The sequence below is a fragment of the Symphodus melops genome (assembly GCF_947650265.1).
Source record: "Symphodus melops genome assembly, chromosome: 22".
NCBI lineage: Eukaryota > Metazoa > Chordata > Actinopteri > Labriformes > Labridae > Symphodus > Symphodus melops.
The window spans coordinates 10,082,949-10,108,660 of NC_136712.1; the positions used below are offsets into that span (position 1 = coordinate 10,082,949).

The window sequence follows — 25,712 nt, forward strand, 5'->3', positions numbered from 1 at the left end:
TAAAACGGAGTCGCTGCTGGTCCTATTTTCTCGTTTCTTTCTTTTTGCACCAGTTTGGCAACGATCGACAGATAGTAAGAAACTGTAGAGGTCTCACTCTGATGTTTTCTTCGTGTACCAGAGATATAATGCTTGGATATAAATCCTCCCTACAGTCTAGACTCTATGGAATCCTCTTAGTTTTCATGAATATTTCTTGGACAGAAACACATTCTTCAGCTAATGACTAAATTTTCTCTCTATTTCTCTAAAAACAAGCCAAAAAAAAAAAAAAAAAACAGCCTACTGCATATGCAATCTGAAAGTATGTTGGACCAATAGTAAGTAAGTAAGTAAATTTTATTTATATAGCACATTTCGCAGGCAGGGGCCACAAAGTGCTTCACAAACAGGGTTAAAACATCACAAGCAATATACAGACATTACAAAGATCATAGCAGCCCTAAAAGAGGCTAATTAAAAGCCTGGACAAATAAAAACGTCTTCAGTTCACTTCAATAGCTCTTTCAGAGGATTGCTATTTGCTAACAATGTTTTTTAAATGTATTTAATGACTTATTAAATGTGTGTGTAAAATAAATAAAAAAGGTTGTTAGGGTTAGGGTTGCATGGTGTTAACATATAACAAGACACGAAATGTAAAGACTGTACCTTTGAAAAGCATTTGCATGAGCTATCTGTTTACACATAGTCTAGTAGTCTATGGTATATGGCTGAACTGTAACGTGGTCATAGATTTTTATTTTTTTTCCATACCAAATGGCCAGCACGTGTATAACTAGTATAACTATGGTATAACTACTCTAAAAGGCAGTCCTGTTTTTTTTTGTCTACGAGTATGTCATCTTCCCACGAGCATAAACGATCTTTGTCGCTGCTGGTTTTTGACAGCGGCGGGGGAGCTGGTGAGGAGAGCGGAGGATCCGTGTGGACCACAGCTTGCTGTTGCAGCGGCTGAGTGAGGGACGGACGCACTGGCCGGGCACAGTCCCCTTCTCTCTCACTCACACACATACACACAGACACACACACACACACACATACCTCATCCTTTTCTACAGCATCAGCACACACTGAGAGGCGAGGGAGGAATCGGGAGCCGGTTTGCAGCAAACAGTGAGTTTTTAGAACCCGCTTTTTATCATGATGATGGTGATTGCTTTGTGCTTTTTTTTGTCGTTGCTTTCAGAGTCACAATGAGTATAATGGTGCAGTGGATGTTTAAGGTCGGTCTATTTTATCCGCCACAGCATCCCGGTGATGTTGCTTGAATAGGGCAACCAGGTGCAAGTAATCCAGCAAATATGGAGGCGTCTGACGCTGATTTTCGTGCTTTTTTATCCGGATTCTGCAGCGCATCAAAGGCAGACCATTGCACCCACTGCACTGTCAGCACGCTCTGCATCTAGAGCTGCAAGCATCAAAGCAACACAAGGAAGGGAAGAAAATGCATTGTTGTGTTGAATGAAGCGTTGGTTTGTGCGTATTGTTGCTGCTGCTGCTGCCGGCCGGTGTGGACAGGCCCCGCAGCGCAGAGCGGATTATTTGATGTCTGCAAGCGATGCTGCCAGATGTAGCTCCTGGAGCTGTCAAGACAGGTCTACTTCAAGGTAGCAAAACCCAAAAGGCCTTGATTAAGGATGTAAGATATATGGATATGCATGTTGTATACTGATGAGTGAGGTGAGGGGGATTGGTCGAATACAAATGCATTTTATTCTTCCATTAAATAAATTCGAAGGTTCCATAAAGGATTTTTGGGGGGCATCATAACACTGTCCTGCAAACGAGTCTTTGTTTGTCACCATAGGGAAGATGTCTTTGTTTTTCCTGATTTAGAAGGACTGGCTTGTGTTCAAAACGTGTGCTTAAATTGCTTACTTCATTCAAACCAAATTCAAATAAACACAAATTCATCTATGAATTGATTTATAATGATACTATCTATTCATCTATGATGAAAATAACTGTCAGATATAATTAGCTGGGGGGGGAAAGCCATGCATGCTGATATGTGTGTAAATGAGAGTACAGAACATGGTGTGTTGGAGAGTTTAGTGAAGTCTATTTCGTTGTATTTCATGTGGCACAACACAATGCAGACAACACACCACAGCTGTTGGACCAGAGTTAGAGCTTGTGTGTCCCTGAATAGGAAGATAGATCATAGAATAATCCATTTAAAATGTGTATTACAGTTCAGCACAATACAAACAGTGTATCACTTAAAAACGACATATAATGCTGTAGTGGAATATGGGCTGTGTGTGTGTGTGTGTGTGTGTGTGTGTGTGTGTGTGTGTGTGTGTGTGTGTGTGTGTGTGTGTGTGTGTGTGTGTGTGTGTGTGTGTGTGTGTGTGTGTGTGTGTAAAAATGGGGATTACAAACAGTACAGGTGTTAGTTAAATGTGCTCTCTACTCCTTTCCCTTTCAGCCCCACGTCTTTGTGTTGCAAGGCTGGTTTGATAGGTGACATGTAACAGTTGATTGGTTACATTGATTTCAGTATACAGCATGTGACCAATAGGGTTGACAGAACAGGAACAATCACAGGGATGGTAAGAATCCCCTGCATGATCATGTGTCATTACACAGATGCAGGAGTTAATATAAACCGTAACGTCTGGTGTGTTTTGTTGAGAAACACTGTTTTCTGTAATAGGACACGTTGAAGGAGCGTCCCACAGCCGCACTTTTTGCAAATAATTCTCGTAACCTATATCGTGAAGTCCTCCTGTCCTCATTTTTAATATAATGTTGAACAATTATGCAGGATTTGTAGTTTTGCTGTGTCGGTGCAAACGTGGAGTTGTGCTACACTTCTGGTATCAGACTGGTAACCTACATTTAGAATGTTCCAGTCAACATTTCATACTTTATTCTCGTATACAAGAACAAGAGTGGATGCATTCAATACTCTCAGCCTCTCCCTTTTTGTCAGTTTAGAAAAACAAACCTTTGACCTTTTGATGGATGCTCTCTGCAGTTCTGACCTTCTTTCATTCTAATACCAGAGGAAGCCATGAGGATGAAAACGAGGCTTGCATATAAACTGGAATGTTTCCAATTAAAGGCAAAAGTTACATTAACCCAGTTAACATTTGAAACTCGAGCCGAGCAACAGTAGAAGTCATTCACTGATTGTAACTCGTCACTGCAGTAAAAGCACAGGTGTAATCAATCAAAGTAAATTATGGGGTTATTCCATGAAACGACATGAATGAAGCTGAGTCATGGTTAATGACTTACACCTGCTCTTCTACTATAACAAGTCAAAATACCTCAAGGAAATGCGTCTATAATTTATAGTAGCTAAATACATGTCTATATGTCCTTATACGTCAAATAAGGCAGTTTCCCGTCATGGCATGGCAGGTGTGTGTTGGCACCACCATTGCAGTGCCCGAGCTTCGGCCCCGAGAGGCTTCACAAGGCCTGACTAGTGACACGTCCCCTGACTGTCAGCGTCGCAGCCAGCACAGAGCCATTACTCACGCCAGATGCAGTGTCATCGTCACTCTACCGCTTCTCCACCGTTTCTCCACGGTCCATTAGACGGGAGTCAGGTGATGGAGCTTATACAGGGAGGTCTGTGTGTGTGTGTGTATCGGGTGGTGGTTAAGATGCATTCTCATTCTGCTCAGCACCATCTTAAGTGATGACACAATTTGCAGAGCAGGAAGATGCATTATGTTGTTTTCAGGCTATCTGAGGAGCAGAGGTTAACTTGTTTCAGTCAGGCGAGATTGAAACTGCAGCATGTGACTTTAAGCTGCTTATCTTATATTTCTCTATCTCTTCAAATGACATCTTGTTTGAGTCGTTGATGCTTTTCCTAAAACATGGATTGAAACCTCTTGTGCATGTGATCCGGATACATTACCACATGGTTGCATCAGACTTTAGTACGTTTAAAAAGCAATATTGATATCAGCGTATATTTGCTGATAAACGACTGAGTTTTTTGGCAGTTTGAGGCCACGTTTTTCAGAAGAATGTTCGACAAATTCCATCACCACTCTGCCTTAAAACATCAGTTATTGTCTCCGTGTCAGTCTTTGTTCATTGTAAGTGGGTTGGTTTTCTTTAAAAAGTGGAAGCGGTGTGTCAGTTTCTTATCAGAGAACTTCTTTTGTCCCAAAAACCGTCGAAAATCAAATTAAATTCACTTCACTATCAGATTTAAAAAGAGACAAAAACCTTGCGATTCTTGTCATCGTAGCGGAAACTAAAGAATGTGGCATTTTTGCACGAGGTAAATTATATCGCCTGTTTAGTTTCCTGATATATGAAAAATCAATTAACAGTTTCAACACATCAGTCTGGTTCTCAACGCATGTGATACTCTTTAAAATGTCCGAAACATTGAAAATGACCAGGTCGTATTTGTAAGAGTTTGGCTTTGTCCCATTGTCCATGCCATGCTTGAGATACGAGGCTAATCTGTCGGTCATTCTCCAGGAACATAGTTATTTTTACAGATGCATAATAAGTCTTCATGCCCTCTGTTTGTGTCACAGTGAATGCTATTCTGCAGTTATGACTTTGATTGTCACTCCCTGTGCTGCTGCAAGCGTTTCCACAACATGGAAACAATACACATTTTTTCTTTTTCTTTTTTTGATTCATCCCCAGAGAATATTAAGCTCATTACCAACATAAGCAACCAACATTGTAGTTTGCAGGTGCACATGTTATTGAAGTCATAAATAGGGACTTCCTGGGTGTTCTCCTGCTGGGTTTGAGAGCGCTATAGAAGCTGCAGCTAATTAGCGTCATGGATTCTTCTTGTGTATACATTGGGTTAATAACATGAGCTCCCTGTGGTGATGATTGGGGCATACGCTCACCTCCAGCTGTACCCCGACACCCCTCAGCCTACAGCTGGACATGTTTGGGTGGCTGTTTCATTAAAGGATCGGGACACTTTAAATTAGAATGCTAAAGACTGATGAATTGGAAAATAAGGGGCAGTTTAAAGCCGGGCCTGGAGGGCGACACTCTGCTGCTGGTAGATTCCTGAGAGAGGACAGGCTGTTCTTCTCCATGCCCTCCATAACAGACAGATGGTTTTTTGTTGTTGTTTTTTTTCCCCCCACTTTCCTATTTTGGAAGATGATGTTATGGCTGGGAGATGGGAGAGACCCAGTTCTGCACACAATGAAGAGCTACTGTAAGTGTTGGACAGGCACGATTCTTGCATGAGAGTTAAATGTCAGGTTTAATGTGAGCTTCTGGATTCCTAACTTAGGAGAAACAGCCTTGAATTCTGTCACTTTTAGAAACACAATGATGTGATGCAGGCAATAAACACCACTGTAATACATGGAAAACTAAATAATTGTGATGATTTGATCAGGAGAGGAGAGAAGAGAAAGGAGCGGAAGGGGTTAGTGTTGAAAATAAGGCAGAGGCGGAGAAATTGAGGAAAGGTTAAAAAAAAAGAGTTCAGAAAATGAGAAAAGAAGAGAGGAAAGGTTAGGGAGAAAAGGTAAAGAGGAAGAGGTAAAGAAGACAGTAGAAAAAAGGAAAGAAAATAAATGGGAAGCTTGAAGAAGAAGAAAGGACAGCACAGGAAAGAAGGAACAATGAGGATGGAAATAGGACACAGGAAGAAAAGTACTGTAAAAGCAGGTGACAATAAAAAAAAAGGGAAAGAGGGGATAGAATTAGACAAGTAGGAAAGAAATGAGAGAGAAGGAATGGGGACGCTATAAAGTTAAAGAAAATGAAAAGCAATGGAGAAACTGTAAAAGTCAAATGTAAGGAGGAAAAGGAGTATAGGAACAAGTGAAGAAAGAAGAGAGGGCAGAAGAGGTGAGGAAACGAAGGAAAGGGGAGAAGGTAAGAAGGAGAGAGTAAATAAAATGAGGAGAGAAGAGGAGAAGAATGGAGAGTAGCATCAGCAGCTGTGTCAGGCCACGTCTGAAGTAGAGCAAGAAACTGGATATGAACAATGGGGGACGTAGCATGCTGTTACTGTCCTGCAGACACACTCATGCTAGCATACTTTCATGTACACACAAACGTGATATATGAACGCAAAATTCAACAATTCAGCTTCTTTTTCACCTTATCATGTCCTATCGTTGCGCATTGGGATCAAGTGAGTCTGCCTGTGGGCCGCAGATGAGTTGTTTGTGTGGATCAGGTGGGCGACAGATGGGCGAGTGGGTGAGAGCTCGAGAAGATGCCAGACTGGTAGTAGCTTTTACTTGCCGAGCTTAAAAAAAGAAATATTGGCAGATTTGTCTGAACGGCTGATTTAATTTGACATGCTGAGCCATATGCACGCAGAGTTTTGTTTTCGTCAGTGGTTTTGTTTTAGCGACCATGACTGTGATTGTTAAGGGTAAGAAGATGAACATTGTTTTTTGAATTTGCAGATTGGTGGAAAAATACTGCGTTGAAGTGACCTCAGAATAACCCTGCTTGTATAACTGCCTATAGTTGCACTTATGAACCCTGTCTATGAAACTTGTCTTAACCACGTCTTCCTTATTGAAACCAAGAACAAGAACTCTGTGTGGTATCTGCGCAACGAGATATGAACAATTAAAGACTGTCAGACTTTAGAAACTCTGAGCACTTGGTTAAATCTAGCTATAACCTGTCTGTTTTATTTTACTCCTGGCTTTGTGTTTAATTTTTCAAACACAGATGATGTGCTGTTGGAGCCTTGTTACGATACAGACAAGATCAAGAGCTGATTGTTATCCAGATTTGACGAAGAAGGAGCTGCTTTTGGCTCTTTGTTAAGAAAAACTATCAACTCCAGACTAGTATCAAAGGCACATGGTCATATACAGTACAGCATTGAGGGAAACAAAGCAGCAGCATGTTAAAATCCCATTGGTGGCAGGGTTAATTCATTGTACAGTATTAGGCTTAAAAATATCAACCCCCAACCACGCAATCTTTGTCACAGCTGTAAAATGATTAGTGAGGATTTGGGTCAAAGAAGCCATTAAAGCGCTGCTCTTATCACACCAAACATCCAATTGGTTCTGGCTACCAGCATCACATGACTGGTTCGAACCAACCACCCTCAACAGTTATCTTAATGATAGCTGAACATGGGCATAATTGAATTTGGCTTCTTTTCTCATCAGTAAATATCACCCCCCCCCCCCTCCAGCGAAGTGGTTACTTTGAAGAGAAATACATCTTAGAGCCTTCACACATGGCTCGTAGTGTGTGTATTTTCCGTATTACTTTATTCCACTAGCCTGCATCTGAAATGTCCCAACACCAACACAGGATCCGAATGCTTCCTGTCGACTGTCTGGTGCCATTTTAGCTTCCTTTTTAAAGAAAAAAAGTAAATTGTGATGAGTGTGTTGGCAAATGTGTGTTGGTATTCATAAATTTCTATGCATTGTGCAGTCGAAGTTGTGCTGGAGGTCAGCATGGCGGTTTAGGGGTCATGTAGTGTAATTGATGTTTACTGAAATTTAAGCAGTAGCTATTCGGCTGGCCCTTTTTATCAGACATCTGATCATCATAAATATATGTTGTGGGAATCAGTGGCTATAGTTTAATGAAGCCTTCATGTCTCCTCAGTCCGACTCATCTGACCCGAGAGAGATGGTCTTTCTGAAGGCCAGGCTGCCCTCACTAAGAGCCCTCTTATTTCACTCAAAGAATGCCTTTGTAGAAAAGATGAACTGCCCAGTGAGCAGATGAGGAAGATGGAAGACAGAAGCAGATCTCAGTGTGGAAAAGTCATCCATCAGCTTAAGATGTGACTGTTAACTGATAAACCAATTCAAGGCAGACAGATCCTCATGTTTATGGGCCTTGACGAGAATCAGTTTGTTTATTCCAACTTTTCTTCCTACTGAAACTCTGTGAACTACATGACCTCTTTAGTAACTGTAGTGTAAATATATACCGCCATGTCACACAGATTTCAATGAAGGCTGACAGATCCAGGAATCTCTAATGCTCTGTTGGTCAACCTACATGACAACAACATAGGGAAAGTGTCCAATCGTTGCCTCTGCATGGTTTGTAACATAGTTCTTCATATTCAATCTATTGACTTATTCTGACATATTTGTTATAGGCCCATACTGGCCAGATGATACCAGCCAACATCAGACCCCTCTTCTTTTTCACATCTACTTTGGAGTTATAATAAAAAGGTTATATAAAAACATGAATTTGTTCATTTGTTTTAGTTTGTTTTTTTTAATTCAGAAGCCTTGTTTGTAGTGTTTTGCTTTTAAGTTGTGAATTGTAGTGTTGGATATCAACAATGACCTGATACAGTCCAGGCTATGAGTACTATGGCTTATTGTAAGAGGAAGTCATATCATTTGTTTGTTCTTGCTCAGCATCATTTGATGCTTTTGGATGCTGTCCCATAAATGTCAATGGCGTTTCACATCAGTGATAATGCCCCACCCTGCCACTCTGTCCTCTCTGTCTCTTTCACCTTTAAATCTGCTGAGCTGGCTCTTTTTTTTTTTTTGGGCTGCCACATACTCTGCATTGTCCTATCAGAGCCAGGCTGCTTTAGTCACCTTGCCTTTTTGCACCCTGATGTAATGCCTTCATTGGCTGCTGGCTTAGCATTTTAGCTTATTACATTTGGGTATGACACATGGCCAAAATACACTTATGTTGGAGATGGTAGGTGTGAACTATTTTCATGTTTTTTTTTTTCACAAGACAGATTTTCATAATTCTTCTCAAGTTATAATTATTCAGATCGGCTTTGCAGGAGACTGAGTTCCAATGATCCTCTCCCTGAAACTCAGCGGCTGGCGGGGATCAAACGAAGCGACAGATTGTGATCAGGACATTTTCTACCAAATTAGCTTCTACCTCTGCACTTCTGATGTCTGCTCTGTTAGGAAGAGATAACCCTGATGTCCCCACTCAGATTGCTAGCACACACAGTGGTGATACTCGCAGAAGTAGATTGAAATCAGACTCACTATCTGCAAAAGAGAGGAGCAGACATAGGGGAGGAGGATATAACCTTCAAAATAGAACTTCAAGTGAGGTGAATACATTCTATGTGGGTTGCAGGGTGGTGTAGTGGTTAGAGCTCTCACCTCACAGCATGAAGGTTCCTGGTTTGAATCCATGTCAGATATGGTCTTTCTGTGTGGAGTTTGCCCCGTGCATGCATTGGTTCCCTCCCACAGACCAAAGACTGATTGTTTGGTTAATCGGTGACTCTTGAATAGGTGTTGCATGTAAGAGTGCCTGGTTGTTTGTCTCTGTATGTTGGCCCTGTGGTTGACTGGCAACCAGTCCAGGGTGTACCACGCCTTCGCCCATGACAGCTAGGATCAGCTCCAGCGACCTAAACAGGGTAAGTGGTAGCTTACATATGGATGGATATATGGATGGACATGGGAAACATTACCACCAAGTCGAAGACAACATGCTAGTTACTAATTTCCTGCCACCATGCAAGCAGAAAATTTAAGGCACCCCAAAATCACAGTTTACTCACAGCCTCTGCTACTAGAGCACAGATAAAGAACAGTTTGAATGACTTGGCCTTTATCCAGTAGTTATACTAGCTGTGTCTATACAGCCATGTGATAACTAACTGTTTGTGTGTAAGGCCATAGCAAGGTGGGAAATTGTCTTTATTGGAAAGTTATTTTAACACGTATTTTCCTTGAGTTATTATGTTAAGAAAATCATATACCAACAAAACCATTTACCCTAAAGTAATTACTTCATTTGGCCACTTTGGTACAAGAGTAACAAGCTATAAACACAACCAGACCTATTAGCATCTGATGAAGTTGAAGCGTCTATCAAGTTAGCAAATAGTGGCTAACGTCCAGCAGATATAGCAGCATTAGCATTTTATTGGAGTCCAGTTCCTGGCAACCTGCAAAAAATCCAGTCCAATATTCAGTCTTAACCTTAAGTATTTCTGTCTGATGAAAAAGACACTGAAGAGAGTGAATGGAATAATCAATCAAATAAGTAACGATTGGTGAAGGAATCAACTCAGTGCAGAGTCAAGTGTGTTTGTGGTTGACTGGCCTTGATTAGGACCAGGTGTGGGGAGCTTCTGCTGTGCTTTGTGCTGACTCATTGTCCCCACTTCAGAGGTAGTGAGAGGATCTTCCAGTGTTTTCTCCTATACTCTGCCTGAGTCAATCTGCATAAACACCAACAAAAACTTTGTGTATTTGCTCACTCTTGCAGGTCTCAGAGTGTTTATGGTGATTTTGGAGGGAGTTTGTTTCTACGCCAGCATTTTGTGTTCTCTTTTAGGTTTCCCAGGCAGCCATTGTGTTTTTCTAAAGGGTCTCCTGTACAATCTACAGGTAGTTTCATCAGCTGCTTGGCACCAGTGGTTGAGCTCCTCCTTAGAGCAGTATTTAGTTTAGGATGCTCAATACTATTTTCATTTCCCCTTCTAGGAAAGGGTTTCGGGATAACTCTGAGATGCCTCCAGGTCTTCACCTACATTCCACTTCAACCTTTCCTGAGATGCAGGGGTGTGGTAGAGTTGGTTGACTTGGTCCCCAGCTCCTGCAGTTACATGGCCGATGTGTTATTGGACAAACCAAAGCACCCTTGGTTTGCTGCTTTGTTAATAATGATGAGCATTTTCTATAGCAACCTCTTCCATCAATGTGTGACTGAGTAGGTTTGGCATGTGGTGTAAAAGTGCTTTGAGTACTCAGAAGGCCATTTACAAATTACATGCAGGCTGTAAATAAAAAGAAAACTGAATATATATGTCGATGACTCTGCTCTGTTTGTCATCAACAATTTATCTAACTTTTCATATTGTCTTTTAATGTATTGCTAATAGAATGATCGCTGGAGTAGCTTTAACACAGATATTAACTCTCAAAACACAAGGAATATACAGCTTTTTCCCCATCTGTTACAATCCTAAACCTATGAATATGAATCGTTTCTTCAAGTGTATTCGTTTTTTTGGTGAAAATGCAAAGGATGCCATTTTCTTTCTGTAGAAAAAAGCAAATATTACCTTTCAAATACACATCCTTTAAATTGTAATCACTTTCATGCAAAGAAGGACAGGCTGCACATGGCTCTGCAGTATTTGCACCCTCTCCCCCTCCCCCTCTCTATGTCTTTCCCACATTTTCCCACCATATGCACTCTGCTGGTATTGACCCTCAACCCACTCTGTCTCTCCTCCACTCTCTGCTCTGATCCATGACTCACAAAGCTCATTTAACCTTTACCAGTGAAATGCAACCAGCTCATCCGTTCCACCCACTACATGATGCAGTCCATGACTTGCATCTTAAAACCCTAAAATAAGATGCTCGCAATGTACAGAGCAAAGAAGAAGAGAAAACTGGGCTTTTGGTGTGTAATGTATCAGTATGTGTCTGTTCAAGAGTAAACGGAAACCCCTTCACTTTATTTAAGCCACTCATCTATTACAGCGATGTGATATATTATTACCTGCAAGAAATCCAAGCTACAAAAGGCCCATTAATAGCTGGAAGTGCTGCTGCTTTTTTTTACAATAGGTATCACGTACTTTTCCCACGACGGTTTTCTCCGTTTACAATCGCACACACAAGGCAACACCAAATATCAGGTGTCCAGGGAGTGTCCTGTAACTGTTGGATCACATGAGCTGTTAGTTGTTTCGCCAGTAGGGATACAGTTTACTCTGTGTATCAGTCTTTAAACACATTACAGTAGTACTTGACTTAAACAGCCTCTCATACCTTTTAGGATATATTAATAGATTTACAAATAGCAATGCTTTAATGCTGGCCTAATGCATTTTATGGCTCCCAAACTATGAATGATTTTATATTCATACATTAGTCTATACTCAACTCCTTAGACATCGATGTAGAGCATCTGCCTTACATTTGACTACGCAGAATACAATACATAAAGGACCTTTTCATTGTGCTAAACAGGATGGCTATCATTTTCAACTTGACAGATTTTCTAGTAGTCACCAGTCTGCTCTCAAAAACATGTATGATAAGATTTTTATGCATGAACATTTTTTCAAGAGGCAAAACTTGCAGCAGCATCGGTGCATAATTTCCAATATTTTTTTTGTTTCAATTTCACAAATAAGATTTATTCATGGTTTTCTGATTAGTGTTATGGGGCTGTGAGTCAGGGAAAAAAAGCAAGATCAATGTGTTAGCTTTATCTTTAATGTTGCTTTGAAGAAAAAGGAATCATGCGGTAAGAAAGTCATCTGTAGTTGCAGTTATTTTTATTCTTTATTGTCTCTTGGTAGTAGTGTCAGATTTAAACTAGTATTCTTCTTTCATAATGCAGTTCTCCTGCTTTGAGCATGCTGCAAGATATTTTGGAATTTTCATCTTGCCTCATGACGATATTTTGCAATACTCGGAAATGGATTAAATGGATTTAATCAGGTAGCAATTTACTACGAAGCCAACTACTTTACACAACACTATTAACACCTGCAAACATCTGAAAGTGTCTGAAAAACAATAACTGTGGGCTAACTGACTGTTTGGGCTGGGTCCCTCTAGCAATGAGAGACTGTTTAAATAATTGATATCCTCTCAAATATAAATGCAAAAACGTGTCTCTTATCTCTTTGCTTAGAAGTGCTGCCACTGCTTTGGTATATCAAAGCCAGGCCAAAAAATACTATACTGCACGATGAATTATTTAATGCTCCGCCCCGTCTTGTCACTTGCACTCAAGATCTTCTGTGGAGCAGGGTTGAATTTGGGATGATTTGGGATGTGCTGTGCTCGTTTATGTCGGAGAAAATGGGTTGGCATATGGTCTAAAAATCACGATGATGGTTGGTCTGTGGTAAAATTCCTTTTACGTTTTTCCCAATGGAATTCTGTAGGAATGTTGCTTTTTCTCGGCCTAATTCAGACTATCAAGCACCCACATTAACACATACTGATTTTCACTGTGGGTCAGGTATCACAAATCCATAAGCGCCAGCACATGAGCTTGAATTGACACCCATTTTATTGATCCCAGAATTAAGCTAGTGGGACCCTAAGGGCATGAAAAGGAAGCCCCCTGTTTTGAGCCAGCTATGTGATCCTTCAAAAGCGTATTAACACTGCCTGGATTGAGTAGAGCGGGTTAACTCAGTTTATCTTGTGTAGTCAAAATCCCAGCGGTCAGATGGGCATTTTGTCAGACAGAACCTCCTCAAAGAAAAGGGGGATTGAGTTCTAATTACAGCCAAATTATTTTCAAGAGACACAGAGCTACTATCCAACTCAATACGTCCTTTCTTTTGGCTGAATCTGGCTCCTCCTTGAATTTATTTATTTTTTGGCAAAGAGAGAAGAGAGATTTGTATATACTGAAACAACTTGTGCCAATTTTGAGAGAGGAATTCGCTCAACCTGGATGCAAACGGAAATAGAGGCAATAACAAAACAGATGTTCTAATAGGCTCGTTAATATAAAAGAGGACAAAATTTACAGATGGAGTCGAGGACTGTCCCAATGTAAACCCAGTGCTGCTTTGCTGCGGGGTGCACTCATTAACTCAGACAGCATCGGTTTTTAGAGTACCAAAGTGCTGAGTGGAGCCTTTGTATAGAGAAAGCTACAGCCTCTCTTATAAAGCTGGCTCTTTGCTGTTTGGCCCGCCACGAGCTCGGCACCAACAGCCAACAAGGCTGCAGAGCCCTGTGGGCCACACTGAATAGCATAAACCTGTGTGTGTTTGTGTGCAATGAAAAGGTTGAGTGATTACACACTGTAAGGGGTTGGCTAACTTTAACAGCAGGACCTAGCTTTACATGCACGTACATATTTCCACATAGTAATATTTTTCTTGGTTTAGATATTTGAATTAGATTGAAAAGACCCATCACCAAGCAAGAGCTGATTTAGTTGTGATACGCTATGTACACCAGCTAGTTGCTAGCTAGGTCTGTACATTTTTTGGTCCTATGTGCAGGAACAGAATACAGATAAACATGCTAAAAGTGAACAAAACAGCTCAGTTGGGGCCAGTAAAAGTGAACATATTGAGCCACAAGATGCTAATTGGCACCGTAGAATGAAGGAATACCGTGAAGTTGGTTTATAATGCATTGGGGTTTCATCCTTTTACACTTGAATGTTGAATTAAAATATGAATTTCACATTTAATTCCTTGAAACATCTTTTACAAGCTCTAGTTCAGGTCAGTTGTACCCTCTGATTTAAGACATGAACCTGTATGTAAGGTAAAGCCTTGTCTAGGGAATGAAGGAGGAGGTGTTAATTATCATTATTTGAGGACTGGTCAGTGATGGGCAGGTGTGAAAGAAAAAGCACTCAAAATATTGATTTTTGTCTCTTCCAAAAGCCATCTAAGGGCATCAGAGGATTGGATAGATTTAGTGAGTCCTCCTAAGGGCGAAGATTTGTGTCAGATAATTAGGTTATTGGAACACACACACAGAGTCTTTGTCTATTTATGGTGTCACAAATGTATCCAATGAATTAGCATATGAAGAGACTTTTTTATTCATAGGGTTTTAATAGTAAAGTTATTATATTAGCTTTTAGACTCTCTGAGCCGTTTAGACAAGGCCCATTGTGTGGTTTGTTTTGTTCCTTGCATTTGACTGCAGGTTGTGCCATTGTGAATTTGGATAATGAAAATCAGGGCAAAGGTGGGGAAGCAAATAAGGCAGGTTTGTGCATCTCTGGGTTCAATGTGTGTTTGTACCAATGAATCCATGGGAAGTATTTGCAATATATAGATGCATGCGTCCAATTCATGCTTCTGTGATTCTTTCACCAGAACGAGGAAGCAACGACATCCATGCATTACTGAACCGTGACAGCATCCAAATAAGTCCAACCAGGCTGTTTCATTTTGCTGCGAAGGTGTGGTCGTGAATCATGGCTGTCATGTAATTGAAAAAGGAGCCTCGGGAGATAAAATTTGCACGTGGCTTCTGTTGCTTTTTGTGTCGTCTTTTGTTGGCCTGAAATATGTAGACATGTCACAAAAGTTCAAAGCTACAGAATTGAAAGCCATGTGATGGGCTATTGAGGGTGTATTTGACTTTAAGTGCCATATACAAATAAAAGCAAAGCAGTTATCACGCAAGCCCTGGCTTCTGCTTAATGCTGTCGTTTTGATAGCGCTCTGTTTTGTCCGCCTGTAGCCCCAAGTCCTTTTATCAGAAGCGGACTGCTAACATCAAGTCCAACCAGTCTGGTGAAGTGTGTGCTTTTAAGAGCTATCACGTTCAATCTTGTGTTAAAGCTGTTTGTGTGCAGGCACAGATTATCATTTTCGTTACGCACATGCTACTAATTAGCATTTCTTTGTTCTCCATTGTATCCTTATGCTGCCAAGACTGTTTGCATCTTTTGGTTAAATACTTCCAAGAGGAAGTTAAATTGTTGTATTTTCCCGAATTTGACACATTTAATCTGTTGGAAATAAACTACATTAAAACATTCCTTTATCAAGGTAGCATTGACTGGTTTACTTGAACCGTAATCTTTCAAAATAGTTTTAGCCAAGTGCAAGAAGTTCCTCAAACATAACTCCATAATGATAATGTACTAATGTAAAATCATGTTTATTTGAGGTGGATAATTTACTTTAGTATGTTGTATGTTTATGGACTTGAGTGTCACTGTGGATCTTCTGTGAAACTTTTACGTTTACATTCAGTTATTATGGTTGATCCTGAGGGGAAATTCTGATTTACACTCTGTTATATAGAGACGTGCTTCTCACACACTTTGGCCAGAATTACACACATGCACATTCAGGACCGTTGCACATGCATTAATGGACGTGTTTGAGCGAGGCTGCTACACATTGCTACACAGGGAGTGTACCAGAGCTGTTGGAGGTTTGTGCCTTGCTCAAGGGCATCTCAACAGTACTCTGCAAGCATCTCTCCAGCCAATAGACAAACCTTGAACTGACAACCCTCTGGTTTTCCAGTCCCTACAGGCCTTTAACAGTCAACCATATCACTTGCTGTAAATCTTAACCGTGAGAATGCAAAAAAGAAAGTCTAGTTTGGTGTGCTGTTAAAAAACTCGAATGGCATCAACCCAGGGTTCAGTGTTAACAGTTATCAAACATTATGTAAATCAATCAATCATCTCACTGAATCTCTGTTTCTCTTTTTTGGATCAAAGACACATCAGTATTAATTTCTATCGGTTTCATAACCAACTTAAAACTCCTCAAGATACTAAAAAAGAAAAAGTACACTACTTGAACTCTATGGCCGTTAACTGAACTTTCATTACAATGATAAAACCGTTTTCATAATCTTCCTTTAAGCTCTAAGACTCGTAAGTGCTGATAATAAAAGTACTGTCTTACTGGTCTATTTAACTGTCTTCTTATCTTTGTTTAAGAATGAGGATCAAATAGCTAAAACTGATTTACTTCCTGTGGGACCCGGGGACCCATAAAAAACCATTACCCATCAAATATTACCTGACACAGATGCTGTAACATGTTTCTTCCACAGATCATAACAAAGAATAGATGGATATCATGAGTTTAGTACAGTTAAAAAGGTTGCCGTTTGTTTTATCAGGGCTAACATTAGCATGCTCACAAGCTCATTAGCTTCCTAAAATGTGTGAATTAGCAGCAAATCTGACGGGAATGTCAGTGCCAGGAGCAGGTCAGACATACATCATAAACCATAGGAAGGATTATGAAAGGCATCCCATAGGAGAAAATGAATATATCATGATCTTTTGACAGACACCTGACTTTGCAATAAATTACAAACAGTCTGAGGTACAATCCACCCTGAGGCCAGAGGCCAGAGTCCAATAGTTGTCTGGTAATCCATTCAGAACAGAACAGAGTTTGTGTGAGAAATATTGCAGAAAATAAAAAGTGGTATGTTTCACCTTGCTAACTATTTGATGTCATCTGACATCTAAATCTTGATGTCACATGCAACATCATGTATGATCGTCTTTCACCAGCCTGATCCACATTTACATGCAAACAGACCTCCTGAGGGAGGCATAAGCAAGATGAAAACACTGTCCTTATCGTGTCTTTCCTTGATGTTGTCTAAAAATAACTCTGAGTTCCGTCATCTCCTGCACATCGCTCATCTCTACTTTTGATCTTCCCTCAGAGTGTCTCTATAGTCGTGATTGCTGCAGGATATACCGACTGCACAGCTGTGAAGGGCTTTGTTCATGTTGTGCAAGATTAGCAGAGAAGTGTGTGTGTGTGTGTGTGTGTGTGTGTCTCGTCTTTTTTAGTTTGGCAAAGCTAAAATATGGCTCTACTTTCTGTTCGTTTGCTTGTTAAAACCAATTTAAAAAAATAAAAAAATACCCCAGTAAAAATAGTCCCACTTGGTGAAATGTGCACTGCTAAGCATAATGTAGCAAGTTTAATAATGTGTTAGCTTTTGCAGTGTGTTTTTAGCAGCTTTTGTGTTAGCTGGTAGCTTCTTCATCACAGCTTTAGGACTTTTTTTTTTTAACAAGAGGAGTCCCAAATTAATGAGATCCCAGAGAAATCCCTCTCCAGTACTGTTACTAATATTAGGAGGCCTCAATCCTTTCTTTCTTCTCCCCCCTCTTCTCTTTGTGTCAGGTGGAAGTAACAGTCAATATTAGATGTCTCCCAGGCATCCTATTGGTCTATACCCTCCAATGTTTGCCCTCCCTTGTCAACAGCCCCCTTTTGTTCTTCACTCTCTCATTTCCACGTTTCCATTTCTCATTTCCACTCTGCATCTGTCTCCATCTTTGTCTTTCCCTCGTCTCCCTCTTTTGTGTAGTGTTCTGGGTGCTGGCTGCAGGGGCATTTTTCTCAATGTTTTTGACATGTCATGTCAACGATGGCCAAGCTTTGCTCCGGGTGTCATTCTGCTTGACTCTCTCCATGGTAACAGGAGTTACAGTCTCAGCTCTTGATGGATCTGGTATCCTTGATAATATTGGCCACTGTCCGTCTTTAAAAAAAAGAGATATCAAAGAAAAACTAAATTACAATCGGCTGCTGTTTTCCTCTCATTCACTTTCACATTCTCACGTCCTCTCTCCTCAATGGACTTGGACATTGTTCTCTCACGACCATTATAAAAGGGTCTTCTAATTGCTTCAATGAACCGAAATGAGACGAGGAATGGAAGAGAGAGGAGGCTTCTGAAAGTGCAGATAGCGAGGATATGTCCTCCGCATGATCATCAGTGTACCTGAAGACGCGACTGATGCTGTGAAGTGAAATTTTCTCATTTTGGAAAATTCCTCTCATCTCTCCTTGTGTCTCTTCCTTATGTCTTTCTTTCAATTTCCACGTTGGGAGATGACTAGACACGAGAAAACATTTGTGAATAAATCCCATGACTTATTTATCTTTGGATAGCCCCAGAATTAAAAAAGCAGTAAATAATACAAATGGACAAAATTCTCCATTGGGGTAGCAAGTAGCAATGAGGCATGTCATTGACTGGCCTAATGGCCTTCTTAGATCACCAGAGAAATACACTGTTATTGACTAGGTAGAAGATAAAGAAGACAAATCTCAAGGAAAACAACCTGAAACAACAGAGTAAATCAAATGTACTGTATGGATGCTTGTGTGCTTAGGGCTTCTGTAATAAAGGCACTTTTTATCTTCATGTAGAGTACAACCTCAGGGCAGCGGTAAAACGGCATTTAATGAAACAGACAATGTTTAAGCTAGTCATGACTTGAGAATGTTACACAACCATTTTCAAACGCCTCACAGTAGAGTTTAAGATGAACACTTTTCAACTGAAGTGTCCCACCAGGTCAGTGAGCCAGAGTAGATTGGTATGTTGGGTTTTATTTTGTATATTACACAATGCTTCTTTGCATGGGGCTTCTCGAAGAAGCCTCGGCATGACTGAGAAGTCTTAAATCCGTGTTGAGTGCTTCTTTGTACTAAATGAGGTTTTCAAATCCCTGCAGTACAGCCTCAGAATCCTGCATTAACATAGAAATCAAACACTCTGGCAGGCATCTCGCTCGCTGTGACTGATTCAATAGAGCCAAGCGTCTTATGGCGAGATATTTCATCTGCATTGATGTTGGCCAAACTGCTCGTCAAATCAACTTTTTTTTTCGTCTTCTGTTGATCTGGACCTCCCACTCTCGTCGACTCATCCCTGTCTGCTGGGGCCGTACAATGAGTCTGATGATTGGATCCGATCCCCCGGGAGATCTGATACCTGGACATTTCCACAATACACTCCCTCTCCATCGGCATCAGAAAGCTTAACAGAGGAATGCAATTTCCAACTGTTTCTTCCTCTTGATTTATCTCCCCTTGCTCTGACTGTCTTAGCGTGCGTGTGTGACATTCTTGAGGACTTCATCGTCTGCACTGTGTGGAGTTGAGAGGTAACAGTCGCAATGGGAGAAGTGTCCATTTCACCTCAACAGAGAGGGGAAAAAAACTTCCAGGAGGTTGTAAATCTCTTTGATTAAACCAAGCTCCCTCTGACTGCAGTACTCTGTGAAGTACGTGTACTGTGTGTGTGTCTGTGTGTGTGTGTGTGTGTTGCCTGTCATCTGAAGGATGCACACAGCCTGTTAAAATGAGAAAACCTTCAAATAGCCATGGTAACCAGTCTCCCCTCTTAGTGTCTGTGTCCAGCACCCATAACATAGGAATGTATGGGCTGGAAATCTTCAGTGGAGATTTCAAGAGAAGCTGTAAAGGTCATTCTGACACAAGTGTGTGGGATTTTTGTACTTTGCATTGCTACTCGTGTTGATACCATGATCTGTTTTAACAATTAAAAAAGAAGGCTGAAAACTAACCTTTAAATAAAAGTGCAAAAAGGCCACTTAAGAACAATGTGATCTCCACATAGTTTGCTCATTATCTTCCAAAGCTGCGTTTCCACCAAAAGAACCCAGGACTGAAAGGTTCCTCCCATTGTTGATGCATGATTCATCACTCCCCACAATCAGGTCAGCGACTGCTGCAACTGTGGGAAGCGAAGAGGAGTGAAGTAAGGTCGGCTAGTTGAGAGTCATCACATGTCCACTCGAAGACAAACTTCACCACAGTTCTAAACGTACTGCTTGAGTCCACTGTACGAGCGTGCACCGCTTTCTGTCTGTTCCTATCCATCTGGAGCTGATCAAGCACTATCTGGTCAATGTTTATGTTTTGATCAACCCAGACAGAAAATCACACACAACATTCGGTCAATTTCAACCGTCGTGCAGGCAGAATGTTTCACACTGCATGTTAGCATCGTTTGCGTACCAATATGTGATATAGAGATGCTGTATTAATGTGGAAAAGAACCAGTCTTGTTAAAGAATTGTTACATGAGCTATGCATGGACTTCAATACAGGAAAATGTAATTGATATTGATTGTCTATCAGCTTCGTAACACATCAAATGCTGCTTTGACTTTAAAACATGTGCTAGCGGTGTCTGTATTTGCGAGTATCAGCTGGTGGTTGGTTATGACAACAGTCTGCAGCTTATCATTGGTCCATTTCTCTCGTTATATCATATATAACCTTTTGTTTTGGCCAATCTGAAAATCAATCCATCTGTGGTCTCAAAACCCTGAGATGATGTAAATTGAGGGTTTTGTGATCCATTTGCACCCTTTTTGTTTCCAGCAAGTCTAAAACCTCAAAAATGACGATGATGTGTGATGCCCGTCCTGTATCTATTTACAGGCGGAAATGCAAAAACATTCTCAGTCTACGTTTTTGTAAATTTGATTTTTGAACATTGTATCTATTTGACATAAAGACGTGCACTAAACAGAATAAGATGACAATCTTAATGAGGCAGTTTGTCATTTCCTGTGCCAAATGTACATGTAAGCAGATGTTCATGGACAGAGAACACACACATGCAGAGCAATAAATAACCCTCAGGCCTCCACTGGAATCACACACAGATGGTATGTCTGATAACAGGAGGAAGAGCCTGCAGGATGCAGACATACAGTCGTCGCTGCCCAGGTGCTTCTCCAGCCGACTGTCGAGTCAGTCTACATACATGTCTCACAATCATTGTGTACTTTGCACTGCTGCTTTTTTCCTCTCATCTTGAATCTGAAAGGCACATGTACATTCCTTCATCCTCTTTCCTGTGTTAATGTGCTGCTGACATTGAAACACATGCTTAAGAAGAAAGTTGCACAAGTGTGGCTTTTGTGATTTCTGCTGTTTGCGATGGACAGCTCCGGGGCAACTTGCTGTGTGGAAATAAAACGTGGTCTGAGAAGTGAAAAAAAGTCTGTTTTCTTGAAAGCCTGAGCACTGAGCTGGAAGCAATACACATTATGCCACACTGTTTATTTCAACGGTCCATTTTATTTCATGACTGCAACTGTACATATGGACGAGATGTCTTTTTCAAAGCAACTTTCCTGAAAGACAATCCTCTTATGATGTTTACTGGGTATCACTGATTTAAATGAAACAATATAAACATACACATTGACTTGCCTCTGTTTTTAAAATCCCAGTTCATTTTTAGCAGGTGTTTTGTAATTTAACATTGAGATTAGATAATAAAGCTTTTATTATTTTTAACTCACATTTAAAGTAATCTGTGCTTGCAGGCATATTATGTTGTGTGTTATTAACCCTGTGATAGGGAGGAGCCTTAGGGATTGTTTTAATTCTGCATTTTGTGTCTCATTATTATGAAGGCACAAGAGGTGTTCAGGGTCAGGGAGTAATAATGGTGTCTATGTGTTTTTTGCGGCAGCTGCTACTGTGGCTGATTGCTAAGGTCCCTCAGTCTAGGGGGAGTTACAGCGCGTGCACACACACACACACACACACACACATACACACCCACACACCCACATTTCTATTCATGCCTGAGGTCAGTTATTCTATCGTGGGCTGAAGCCCCCCGTACCGCAAACACATCAAAACATTCATTGACATGCAGCGTATTGGTTCCCAGTGGATCCATAAAGTCAGTCAGCTAATTGAAAGAGCAGATAGTAAATCAGAGTGGAACTACAGCAGGCAGTTTGGACACTTGGCTTCAGTGAAGAGGCAATTGGACTAAAGGACAGTCTTAGAAATGCTGGCCGTAACTTCAGGGATTGTTTTTAGTATTCAGAGAGCCTACATTTCACATTCACACTGTTGTCAAAGTGGTATTTTAGTTCTCTTCTAAAGATCTGGACATTTCAGATCTATTTATGCTCCATGATTTCTTCTGAAGACTCAGAGGTGCTTTTAAGCTGTCTTTTGTTCTGGTTATAAAATACTACCACGAAAGATGATTTATAGGAATCTTAGGCTTTCATCCCTTTCAAGTATAAATTTGTATTATAATGTGTGGAAGTCAAGCAGTTTGGCCAGCTGGTAAATGTGTCTTTATTATATTGCACATGCTGCATTGAGTGTCTGTACTGCACACCTTGTTTTGATTATTACTGCAAATATATATGGCTACTTGCAAGATAAGAAAGGAGTAACACTGTAGCGTTGTATTCTAGACCTCTTTCATGTTGTTATTTTTAATGACAAATAATATTTGGAAGAGACAGTGTTTTAATTTTATGCCACCATCAGGCAACAAAGAGACCAAAGTGATGCCATTGACTTGTAAATGGCATCACTTGCAAACAGCTTATCCTCACAATAGTTAGGAGATGTAGCCTCATTGATTTAATCAAAGGATTTGTTTGACATTTTGAAAACATTTACTTTTTTGCTTTCTTGCCAATAGTTTGATACCAATACCAATCATGCCATACCAATGGCATGTCTTTGTCAAAGATAATGCTGCCACCAATAGCTAGTAGTCTACGCTTTGCTTTGTTTAGAAAATGGTAAAACATAACTTTTTAGTAACTTACTAAGTATAAAAGTGTCATACTAACACCATTGTAGCTCATTCGATTAGCCCTTAAAAAATGCTCAGTGAATAAAACACAAATTCATGTTTTCACATTTCCCTTCAAGTGAACACAACGCCAAATTAGCATTGCTCTTTGATGGTACAGCTGTAGGCCAAAAAATAATGAAACTAATTTGCATTATTTTTTAAATTGGCAGTTTCATAGATGCACTTGAGATATAATGTCGTAATAAGTGAGGCAATATTCCCTGATTTCAGAATAATGGGCTTTGTGTAAAACTAAGCTTGCTGTTTCTCCCCTTAAGGACGTTATTTAAGGCTAAGCTAATCATCTTATTTTGGTAAATTAAAGAGTGAACTTGAATTATCTCAGTAAAATAGCAACTTAGCATAGAAGAGGAGAAAACATCTCGGTTTTTTTGTTGTCTGTTTTTATCTCAGCATTAACTGATGGAGCTTGGGGTTAGCCCTGCTAGCTTCTCTTCTGCCAACACCTAGCCCTTCCTTCTCTGTCTCTGTACATCGCTCCACCCCCCTTACATGCACTCTGATGATGAAGCGCTTTTAGATTTGCCTGTTAATAATGCATGCTTCTGATTCCCACTGGCCCTTCTTTTTCTTCATGCTTTCTCCCTCCCTCTCAAAACACTTTTTCCTCATCAACCTTGCTTTACCTCTCCTGCTTGAGGTTTTCTCATGTCCTTGAGCATTCCTGTCACTATTTATTAACATCTACCTCTCTTGTTGTATCCAATTTTCCTCTTATATGTGTACAGTTGTTCAATAATAAATTAGAAAATTAAAATTTCCAGATTCCATCTTTCAGCTGAACTAACTTGAACTAACTTCCATTCAGATACATTTTTACATGCTGAAATGGGATATTAAATAATATTCTCACCTCTCTCTTTCTTCATCCATCTGTTTCCATGACAACGAATCACAGCTTGGGGTTGGGCCTGGTTGCTGGCAGTCCTTCAATCCCCTTTTCTTTCTACCTCTCTCTGAACTGCGTGTGGTGACATGAGTGAGATGCTGCTGTCACAAAAACCCCTTCCTCATCTTTTTACATCATCCATCAAGTTCAAACAGCTCGACCTCGGTTTATTAATGTAAACGCACATAATCCACTGTCTCTCTCCTCTCAGTGAACTACACTTTTAATGGCTCCATGTTAAAATGCACTAACGTTCTATGTCTGTCAAATTTGTTTTGCTAATGTGAGATGAATGGAGGGTCTCTCTGGAGATTATGGTAATGCATTCATGGTCACGTTTGGGAAACCTATTTGCACAAGGTGGGGGGGCCTAGTGTACTGCCGTGTAAACCTTTATTTGTGTCCCCTGCTGGAGGTGAAAGTAATAAAAAAACGACTGGAGACATTTTGGTTATTGATTGGAGGCCTCATGTTCAGCGAGACAGTCATTTACTAGGAATTCCCCAGGGTGCTTGGAGGATGTGTTCATGTATTCACGTTGCGCAGCGTGTGACAGGGCGTTTATTGATGAATGAATTGAAGTCTGTTTTCTTTGTCTCAATTATATTTCCCTAACTGGTTGCATTTACCAGAAGTACTCTTTGAAATAAGAAACCCATTTTTTATTTCAACAAACTCGAACTTTTGGAGCGCCTGGTTCCACTTCCATTTTACTTTATTGTTAATGTGAGGAAGTGGATTGGAGTTTGCATGAATTTAAGCTTAGCAGGACTTACGTATCATTTGTATAGGACAGCAAAGATTAAGAACATCCTCCAATGCTAAATGTTATTTCTAGTTAATGCTTTAGAACAGCCACTGTAACGGTTAATGTCTTCTTTTTGTTGCAGGTCTGAACCGCTTCACAAAGACAAACAGTGGCTTAGAATAAATCTTCACAGGTAAGCCAAGTGACAAAATACATAAATCTTCTTTCTTTACTATTCTATCTATAATTTGGCTTTTCAACATGCTGTGCAAACCAGCAAAACAACAACCTGTATTTATGATTTTCATTCATTTACTGATGATTTTTGATTTCCTACTATATGCTATATTTCTAACACCCTCACTTTGCACTGCTCTAGCTTTTGATCAAAAATGTTGCTGACGATATGTCTGGCCTTGTGCATTTGACGTATCTGACGTATCTGACATATTTTGCCACATGCTGTCTCACGTCCGAGGGAGCTGTTGCACCACATGCATTTTAAACTGGTGATTTGTGTAGGCATCAGATAATTGGTTGTTGTAACTGACGGCAAAACATCTTTGTGTTTGAAGATGCAGTGCAAGATTAAAAAAATGCTGAATGTTGAGGCATGTCTCAAAACTGGCAGTGACTGATGATACCCTTTGAAATACAGCATTTGCCCTCTGCAGTTTGTACACTCACTAGGTCATTCTTGAAGGTATTTGTTGTTGAGGTTGGCTTAGTTGCTTTGTGAAGAAGCAATCACTGTATGTGCTGCAGTGTGCTGTTTAAAGATCTGCATGTTTGGAGTGCAATGAAATATAAGCATGAAAAAGCATTAGCCTCCATAACATGAAAAGTGGCGATATGTCAACACACAGAGAGGTGACGGGAGAGCCACATGTCCAGGCATTACCTGCTGCTTTAAGCACTCGTGCATAACACTGAGAGGTAAATGTTGCACAGATGCTATTTATAACACACTGAATGAACCATAAAGGAAAGTCTGCTGGTAGTCTGTACCAATTTCATTGAAAGATTTACTGCAATTTTCCAGTGAGTAAAATGTTTGAATGCTTTTGTGTTCTCAAATGTCACAGGAAGGTGCATAAAAAAAGAAAGATATGAAAACAGTGGAGACCATTGGAGATTCAGACAATTATACCTTCAGGGAGAGGTTTTAATTGCACTTCAGTTTGGGAAGATTCATATTTTTTCAGAATTGGGCTGAAGCAAAAGAAGAAGTCAA

At 40.3% G+C, this 25,712-nt stretch overlaps 1 protein-coding gene across 7 annotated transcripts in view; it reads left to right on the plus strand.

The window, feature by feature from the left end:
* Positions 1-887: 887 nt before the first annotated feature.
* nrcama (neuronal cell adhesion molecule a) overlaps positions 888-25,712 on the plus strand; it is a 56,064-nt gene continuing 31,239 nt past the window's right edge. For all 7 annotated transcript variants that reach the window (XM_079335331.1, XM_079335334.1, XM_079335335.1 and 4 more), the window contains exons 1-2: positions 888-1,116; positions 24,621-24,671. The gene's annotated coding sequence lies outside the window, so the exon portion shown is untranslated. The remainder of the gene's footprint in view (positions 1,117-24,620; positions 24,672-25,712) is intronic.